This window comes from Lithobates pipiens, unplaced genomic scaffold, assembly GCF_037356315.1.
Source record: "Lithobates pipiens isolate NorthernLeopardFrog02 unplaced genomic scaffold, aLitPip1_a1.2 Scaffold_11, whole genome shotgun sequence".
In the NCBI taxonomy this organism is placed as follows: Eukaryota; Metazoa; Chordata; class Amphibia; order Anura; family Ranidae; genus Lithobates; species Lithobates pipiens.
In genome coordinates, this window is record NW_027507696.1 from 23,015,996 (window position 1) to 23,026,633 (window position 10,638).

The following is a 10,638-nucleotide window of genomic DNA, read 5'->3' on the forward strand; positions in this document are numbered from 1 at the left end:
ATTTGTAAACTTCAAGGAGGTTGTTTGGTGTTGGTGTCCCTTGTTAATTTGACATTGTATTTTTGAAATGTACCTGCCTGCTCAAACAAACTGTCCTATTTTAATAAAAACACATAGGCAAGTATTTTTATTAATTAAAAATCCATTTATTCTGGCTCCTAATAACAAAATAAAAAGGGAAGGCAGTGCTGGAGAAACTGCTGGAATTTGCAAAGCCTTTGGCCCCCAGGGCCGACATCAACTCTGTGAATAAAAAAAAAATTGTAGCTTGAGAAGGCATAGATTACATAGAGAGCATAATCTGGTCCAGGACTCCAAGAGATCACGAACAGCAGCAGATGACATATATGTCCCCAGGCTGTGGTACTACAACAGGCTGCGTGTTCTGTCAGACCAGACTGAACCCAGGCAATCACTTTCTTCTCTTCGCTGCAACCTTCCCTCCACGCTGGCCTGCACCCTTCCCTGCAGGCTGTGGCTCTGGAGGTGGACTTGTGGCAGGAGGAGGATGGGTGAGCGTACATAAGTGGACGTCATCCGTCATTTGGCCACTCAACCCCTTATGGATGGTCTAAAAAATAAATTTTTCACATTTGTGGTGTGGGCCCTCCTCCATTTGAGGCTATATACATGCCATAGGCCTCTAAAGCGTTGAGGGGGGCTTTCAGGGTGTCATTAGCCTCCTTAATGAGGCCCAGTGCTGCCTCCTCCACGTTCCTCCCCTTCCTGGGCCTTTTGGTTGGAAGGCGTAGGGGGGGGGCCTGGGATTGGATGTGACTGAGCCTGGCCACCTCCTGGCTGCCACTTCCCCCCGCCTCCTATTGTGTGCCAAACTCCAGAGCCTCGTCCTGGTCTTCCTGTGTATGAAGAAGGGACATAGTTTTAGGTTCATCAATCACACACAATTTTCAGCTCATGACTGTTGCAAATTGAATGTTAATAAATGGAAAAGACCATCATTCTGAGACCAGAATTTTTTTATTCTTGTCCCAATCATTTTTGGCCCCTACTGTCTATTGATATATAAAACACTTTTTGTTAAATCATTAATTTAGCAATAATAACATCTAGTTAACAACAATCATTTTCCCACAAAAAATATGTTTAAACATACTATACCTGGCTCCATCTGGGCGCCTCAATTTCTTCCTGGATGAAAGGCCCAGGTTGGTCCTCGGGAGCCTCAGCTGGGGTTTAGGGAAGGGTGGATGGAAGGGGGGCCAGAAGAGTCGAAAGTGATTCCCTGGCTTCCATCTGGTCATCCAGAAAACGCATCTTGTTGTAGTACCACAGACTGGGTACATACACATCATCTGCTGCTACGCCTGACCTCAGGGACTTCTGGACCTTCTGAAGCGCCTTCCTATATGTGCTTCTCAAGCTACCAATTTTATTTTCAACAAACGTGATATCTGCATTGGGGACCTGCATTTTCACAAATTCCAGCAGGTTCTCCAGCGATGTCTTCCTTGCTGGTTTGTTTCTATATAAGGGGTTTTTCACCTCCCATAAATTCCTCATATATCTGTATCGATCTATGAATTGTCCCATAAAATCAGGATCTTTAAATTTTAATTTTTTCTAAAAAGACCAAACACAAGACAAAAACATTAAATATCAGGCTAAACTCTCCTAATCTTATCCCAATATAGGCCTCAATCTAGAATCAGTATAGGCCACTCATGTCCCAACATCTCGAGAATTCAACCCTTTCACACTAATGACACCACAAAGCAACTCACATGCTCGCCTTCAGGACTTCTCCAGAGCCTCACCCATCCTCTGGAACTCCCTGCCCCAGTATGTCTGATCAGCCCCTACCATGTCCACCTTTAGGAGATCCCTGAAAACTCATATATTCAGGGAAGCCTATTCCACACCCACCTAACTGTCCCCGAGCCACCCCCATCAAATCATTCTCTGCAGCTATTACCTTTTGTACCACCACCCCCTCCCTTTACAATGGAAGCTCTACGAGTAAGGCCCTCCTGTACCTTCTGTATTGAACTGTACTGTAATATTGCCCCCCCCCCCCATATATTGTAAAGCGCTGAATAGTGTGCGACGTGGGCACTCCACCAGGTGAGTATCTGACACCCCAGCTTCATGTAATCTGTGTATGCCTGCATATTTCTAAATACATGTTTTTTCATCAATTTTAGGTGATGTTCTGGTTGTGGAAGGGGAAGCGGCGGAACCGTCATTACCAAACTCATGGCATGGAATGGGAAGATGAAATGAACATGATCGATGTTTTGGGGAGAATATAATCCCCTTTTCCCTAAAACAAAATCGATCATGTTCTTCATTTTCTTTTTAGGTGACCAGATTCTATTTTTAATATTTGTACATTTTAAAAGCCAAATTTGGAAGATGCACACGGTGTGTCAACGTGTGCCATCTGCCATCAGGGGATCTCAATGTATATGTTTTGTGGGTGCAACCCCTTCCTCATGACTAGCAGGTGAGCGGAAGGGGTTGCACCCCCAAAACATGTCCATTGATCCCCCATGAATGGAGATAGCACATGTTGAAATTACCCATTTGGACTCCCAATTTGTGTGCATCTTCAAAATTTGGCTTTTACAGGGGTGAAATCACCCCATCTGATGAAGGCAACATCAAGACATTTTGGACACTATAATGTCTGATATTGCCTTCAGTGTTTCAATGTTGAACTTTGTAAGTTTCTGAGTTGAGTATGTTATGTTTTGAAACCTGCCTGTTTATGTACCCTAAAAAATAAACCAATAATAGTTTTTTTTACGAAAAAAATGTTTTACAACACACATGTGAACATGCACAGAATAAAAGAATTTATACTCAACAATGTGTGGCTTCTTCTTTCAATGATCAATACCAGCTTTTGTGTAAAGTTGGTGTTTTTACAGTGACAATAGGTGTTATTTAATAATGGAAAAAACACTAGGCACTACAAGTGCACTAGAAGAACCTTGGAGTCATCAAAAATAAACCCAAGCAGTAAATGAAAATCAAGATTTTATCTGAGAAAAAAAAAAATGTATAGAAAATTTGATGGCAAAGCAATGCCCCTGTAAAATATTGGACATAATTTTCTCTCACTTCACGGGTACTTTGGGGGGGGGGGGCAAGCCAGGGCCGTCATTGGAACTTCTGAAAGTCTGGCTTCAGGCCCAGCAGAGGCAACATAACTAGGATTATGTTTTTTGAGAAAATTGTGCAGGATGCAGCAACTCAAAATTATATGGTTCAGTTTGTATTCTGCCATATTTATCACTGTTTGAAACAGGTGGAACTGGCTGGCCAGGATCCCAAAGGCATTCTCAATGACGCTTCTGGCTCTGACGCTTCTGGTAATTAAAAACCCTCTTTTCCGGGGTGAGGGTCCTTTGGGAGAATGGCCTCATCACGTGGTCACCCAGACCGAATGCCTCATCTGCGACGAACACAAATGGCAGTCCTTCCATGTTCTCCTCCGGAGGTTGCAATCCCAAGCCACCACTCTTGAGACATTGGTAGAACTCAGTCTGGGTAAATACTCCAACATCCGGCCATTCCTCCTCACTTCCACATACAGGAAATCATATGTTGCCCACATCACCACCATTAACACGATACTATTGAACCCCTTGCAATTATAATAGTATAACCCCGAATAGGGTGGTGGGACGATTTGGACATGCTTCCCATCAGTTGCCTCTCCACAGTTAAGAAAGTCCCAATGAGTGGCAAAGTGGGAGGCCACAGTCTGCCATTCCTGTGGCGTTGAAGGAAACTGTGGAGTGAAACAAGAAAAAAAAATGTTATTTTGCACTTAAACATTGCAAGCAGATTAAACACAAACATTCTTGGCCAACATCAGTATAACATTTATTTTAAGGAGTATTTAAAGGCAACAATCTAATTCACACTTATCAGATTCCTCCACCTCTCTGATGGCCTATTGTAAAAAGTTAGGGGGGGGTGTTTTGGACAGGTAACCTTCTCCACTTCATTGAGCACTGAATGCATAAATAATGTTTGTTACTTTGGCCAGCCCCTCATTACTTACACTATTGGCAGCCCACTGGACAGGTAAGACGTGTCATAATACAAAAATATAAATACACACTGTACAAATGGAAGCACTTTCTTACATTCTGCAATTACCTACCAAGATAATAATAGGAGAACAAAACTTTAAATAGTACCCATTTGAAAGTATTCAGGCAGGCCCTTTCACTACATGCTTTGGGGAATTCATCCATAAATATGACCACAAAAGTGATAGTAGGTATAGTGTCAGCATATAGAGGATTGGTATGGTTGATTTAGCGGTTGGGGGGGGGGGGTTCTAAATGATTTTGGGACCCCAAAAAGAGCCTCTGACATTATGCCTGAATTGTAGGCCAGAAATAACATTTGTACACATTTTAGGAGTTGTTTAGGGTAAAGCACTACAATGTAGCTGACAAAATACATTGTTAAGTGACTAGTCTATAGGTGTATATGGGCCCAGGATTTCATGCTGGGGGGGGGGGGGGGGGGGGTTAGTGAAGGCAAATATGCATGAAGGACAAAAAAGAGCATTAAAAGATTACAGCATGCATTAAGGACAAAGGGGACATTCACATCATATTACAATCATGGTAATTAGGGAATGAGGAAAGAAATACAATATATTAGCAAACATTAAATACATAGAATGTGATGTTAAAGGAGAAAACTTACCTTAATATATTAATATAATCCTTCTGCAGGACCTGAATGATAGCAGAACAGGTCTCTGGGATAATGATCCCCAGAGCCTGAGGGAGATGCCTGTAGAGAACATGAGGTCCTGTAGACTTCTCCCTCCGCCTCTGCTCCGGAGTGATGGCTTGCCGCATGCAGGTGTCCTGCCTGCTGATATAAGGGGACAACTGTGAAAAATGGGGTCCGTCATCCAGAGATAATTCCTGAAATCATCAGGATTATTCCCACAGAGCAAAGGCATATGAGAGAATTGGTCACGCTGGAGCAACCAATTCTTCGTTCATGAACTCCTCCCCACCCTGTGCATGGACTAGGCTTGTGTCAAAGCTAAAACCCCAACACCAAGCCCCCACACCACAGTACGAACTCTACGACGAGCACATAACTGCAACATGGCTTCAAAACGGTTGGCTGGTCAGAACTATCAGAATGCACTGAAGAACAGCAAGGCCTGTAAAGAGCGAGCTGAAAATCAGCAACGCGTGGACCAAAACACACTGAAAAACCATATCAACAAACGGGGAAAAGGAGGGCTATAGACTTTTTAGGCACAGTCACACAAACTTTTAAAACATATACAGTTTTATTTACATATATACCAAAAAATGCACAAACAACTTTAAAAAGTCATAAATACTCACAAATTAATCCAAGAGATGTTACCGCTATGTGTACTATGACCATAGTATACTAAATAATAAGAATCAAAGAACCTTCTCTTGAAAATTAAACAATCCAAGACATAGTATATGAACAAAATCGTGGAACATCAAAGGTAATTGAATGCTGGTACTTTGACATGTTTTGCGTGCCTTCACGCTTCTTCCGGAGCTAATTATGACTAATAAAAACAAAAAACAAGATATTTTTGATAATGCAAAAAAACAATACAGTAAATATATATTAAATATTTAAAACATCAGATAAAGAGTGCAATCTGTGGAGGCTGGTCTAAAATGATGTATCGGTACAGAAGGGGAAAACAGTTTATGAAGGGCACTATGGGGACGTACATAACATGATATAAAAAAATAATATATAATAATATATATCATGTTACGTACGTCCCCATAGTGCCCTTTATAAACAGTTTTTCCCTTCTGTACCGATACATCATTTTAGACCAGCCTCCACACTGTATTATTTTTTGCATTATCAAAAATATCTTGTTTTTTGTTTTTATTAGTCATAATTAGCTCCGGAAGAAGCGCGAAGGCACGCAAAACATGTCGAGCAAAGTACCAGCATTCAATTACCTTTGATGTTCATATACTATGTCTTGGATTAATTTTCAAGAGAAGGTTCTTTGATTCTTACTATTTAGTATACTATGGTCATAGTACAAATAGCAGTAACATCTCCTGGATGAATTTGTGACTATTTGTGACTTTTTAAAGTTGTTTGTGCATTTTTTTTGGTATATATGTAAATACAACTGTATATTTTTAAAAGTTTTTGTGACTGTGCCTAAAAAGCCCATAGCCCTCCTTTTCCCTGTTTGTTGATATGATTTTAAGTCAGAACGTGGCACGCGTTGATATCAATTTGTATCCACCATACCACTTGGTGTGTTTTCCATTTTTACACTGAAAAACCAGATAAGAACTGACTGCACGCACCGAAAAACGCATTTATAAACCCACAAGCACAAACTGAACAGCAGTAAAACTATCTGAAAAGCATGAGTCTGAAAAGCGCGAATCATCTCTAACCAAACTTCTACTAAATCAAGATAAACTCAAGATTAGCAGAAGGAGCCCAAAGGGTGACGCACTGGGTCTTGAACTTCCTTTTTCTAGTCCTGTTGTACATGCTGTACGTCACCTTGTTCTAAACGATTGGAATTTGGTGTGATCGTGTGTAAAACGGAAAAACCTTTGGAGTTTATTCTGATGGGAAAACCGATCATGTGTACGCAGCATTAGAGTCTGCAAAAGACTTGAGACTTCAGTGGAGGTTCACCTTCCAGCAGGACAACAACCCCAAACATACAGCCAGAGCTACAATGGAATGGTTTAGATGAAAGCACATTTATGTGTTAGAATGGCTCACTCTAAGTCCAGATCTAAATCCAAATGAGAATCTGTGGCAAGACTTGAAAGTTGCTGTTTACAGATGCTCTCCATTCAATCTGACAGAGCTTGATCTATTTTGCAAAGAAGAATGGGCAAACATTTCACTCTCTAGATGTGCAAAGCTGTTAGCGAGACACCCAAAAAGACTTGCAGCTGTAACTGCAGCGAAAGGTGGTTCTACAAAGTATTGACTCAGGGAGTCTGAATGCAAATGCACGCCACACTTTTCAGATATTTATTTGTAAAAAAAATTGAAAACCATTTATCATTTTCCTAGCACTTCACAATTATGTGCCATTTTGTGTTGGTCTATCACATAAAATCACAACAAAATACATTTACCTTTTTGGTTGTAACATGACAAAATGTCAAGGGGTTGCAGTGTTTCGTTTTATCGTCAGTATATATTTTTAGTGTTCATGAAAAATATCTACCAAGAGACATGCCCTAGAAATTCATAAATAGTATCATAGACCATCTTTATAATTGTGTCCTGTCTTCACACCAGGGTTGGTGCCGGCAACAGGTACATGGATTTGCCCCATTAAGGCATGGTGGGGGGGGTGTCCATACTGGTGAGTGTCTGTGCATGTTCAGCTCCCAAAGTGCACTGTTTCCTTGGTTGCTATGACCTTATTGGCTGCTAAGACTCCAGCAGCATCATAGGCAACCAGTGATGCATCCCCTGCCCGATTCAGCTACTGGCTGGAAGATTCCCATCATTGACCTAATAAGACCCATGCCACACTTGGGTAATAATGTCAGCCAGCATCCCTTGCCCCTTTGGGTAATGACATTCGCCAACTGACAGCTGAATAGGGCCAAGGACATTTATGACAGCTTCCCAGAAAATAAATGCCCAACTCTAAGCACCAGTGTCTCTCTGTATACCAACTCAGAATTGGTCTTAATTGCCAGCAATTCCCTAATCTGTGAACTGGCAGTAATTCCTTTTGAATATGTCACTGCCAAGGTGACGGATTCTCAAAGTGATGCAATAACCTAAATCTATTGCACATGTTGAAACTGTTACAAGGCTTTTTTGAACTAGGCACAGACTGTTTTGAGGATCTAGCCATATCCAAACACTCTCCAATGCTTTTACCTTCAAATTCTGTTGCAGCATCTCAGAATTGAATGAGGAGAAATACAAATCTTTTAGCAGATAAAACAGATCCCTTATATTTTATGTAACCACTTCAGCCTATGGAAGATTAGGCTGCTCAATGACCAGGGCAATTTTTACAAATTTGCACTTCACTGCTTTAACTGGTAATTGCGAGGCCATGAAATGTTGTACCCAAACAAAAATTGTGTCCTTTTTTCCCACAAATAGAGTTTTCTTTTGATGGTATTTGATTGCCTCAGATTTTTATTTTTTGTGATATAAACGGAAAAAAACGAACATTTAAAAAAAAAAACGATATTTTCTACTTTTTGTTATAAGAAAAATCCAATAAACTCAATTTTAATCATACAGTACATTTAGGCCAAAATGTATTCAGCCACATGTCTTTCATAAAAAATAAAAAAAAATGCCAATAAGCATATATTTATTGGTTTGCACAAATGTTATAGCATCTTCAAACTATGGTACATTTTCTGGAATTTACGCAGCTGTTAGTTTATGACTGCCTTTCTCATTTCTTGAAGTGCTAAAATGGCAGGGCAGTAGAACTCCCCCCAAATGACTCCATTTTGGAAAGTAGACACCCCACGGAAATTACTGAGAGGCTTGTTATTTTATTTTGTTGTCACAAATGATTGATTAAATGCCAAAATAAATTATACAAAGTTGTCACTAAATGATATATCTCTCACACATGCCATGATTATATATGAAATTACATACATTCCGCTGCTTCTCCTCAGTATGGGGATAGCACATGTGTGAGACTTTTTGGGAGCCGGGCCACGTACAGGACCCCGAAAACCAAGGCCCAGATAGCACAACCACCCCCCCCCCCCCCCCACACTTTTTTTTTTTTTGCACAAAGGTGTCACTAAATTATATATTGCTCAAACATGCCATGGGCATATGTGGAATTACACCCCAAAATACAATCTGCTGCTTCTCCTGAGTACGGGGACACCACATGTGAGACTTTTTGTGAGCCTAGCCGTGTACAAGAAAACCAATGACCGCCTTCAGGCCTTCTAAGGGTGTACATTTTTGATTTCACTCCTCACTACCTATCACAGTTTTGAAAGTGATAAAATGGCAAGATAGCACAAATGACCCCATTTTGGAAAGCAGACGCCTCAATGTATTTGCTAAGAGGCATGGTGAGTATTTTGCAGCTCTCTATTTTTGCAGCTCTCTATTTGTTTTTGAAAATGAAGAAAGAAAATACGTTTTTTTTTTTTTAAAAACGTTGAGACAAAAAATGAGATCTGCAAAATACTCAATATAAAATACGCAAATAGCGGAGGTGTCTACTTTCCAAAATGTGGTCATTGGGAGGGGGGGGGGGGGGGTTGTGCTATCTGGGCATTTCATGGCCTCTGAAACTTTGATAGTCAGTGAGGAGTGAAATCAAAAATTTACGCCCTTGGAAAGCCTGAAGGCAAATGACTGGTTTTCGGGGTCCTGTACACGGTTAGGCTCCCAAAAAGTCTCACACATCATATCCTCATACTCAGGAGAAGCAACAGAATGTATTTTGGGGTGTATTTTTACATATGACCATGGCATGTTTGAGCAATATATGATTAAATGACAACTTTCTGTAAAAAAAAAAATATATATATTGTAATGTTCGGGGGACCAGGTAGATCGCAGGACACAGGCTTTACAGCAGCCAAAAAACAAAAGGAAAAGGTTTTTAGTCCCACCTCGCAAAGTCCAGAATAGCTGTCTCTATCAAACAGTGCTTGATCTTTTATGGCAGGTAGCTTCCCCTGCCAGGAGGCTTCCAAGCAGGACACTGCTGTCCACTTCTGTTGCTGCAACCCAAGAACAAACACCATCCACCATGTCTTCTCCACTCCTCCACACCCATCTACCACTTCCTGTCTTGTTTTTAAACACACTTCCTCTGACAGGTGGGTTAATCAATTTTATTCCCTTAAAGGGACCACAAACCAAACAGAGGGGAAACAGCGTCCTTCCAGGACCCAGCCACGGCGTCCTGTACAATATATATATATATATACATATATATATATATATATACATATATATATATATATATATATATATATATATATATATATATATATATATTCCCAAGATGGACTCAACATGCCTCTCAGAAAATGGCTTAAACTATCTTATTTCCAAAATGGGGTAATTTGGGGGGTTTTGTGCTATCTTGACATTTCATGGGCTTCAAAACTGTGATAGATAGTGAGGAAGTGAAATCCCCATTTTACGCCCTTAGAAACCCAGAAGGCGGTGCTTGGTTTTTGCGGTCCTGTACATGGCTAGGCTCCCAAAAAGTCTCACACATGAGGTATCTCCATACTCAGGAAAAGCAGCAGAATGTATTTTGGAGTGTAATTTCACATATGCTCTTGGCATGCTTGAGCAATATATCATTTAGTGACAACTTTGTGCAAAAAAAAAAAAGAATTGTCATTTTCCCACAACTTGTGGCAAAATATAAAATATTTCATGGACTCAACATGCCTATCAGCAAATAGCTTGGGGTCTCTACTTTCCAAAAAGGGGTCATTTGGGGGGGGTTTGGAAAAAACAGATTTTTTTTAATTTTAATGTTCTAAAACTATATTGCCCAAAAGTTTGATGAAATAAAAAGATGATCTTATGCCGAGTACATGGATACCAAACACGACATGCTTTAAAATGTTAAAATTACGCACAAACGTGCATCGCCAACAAACT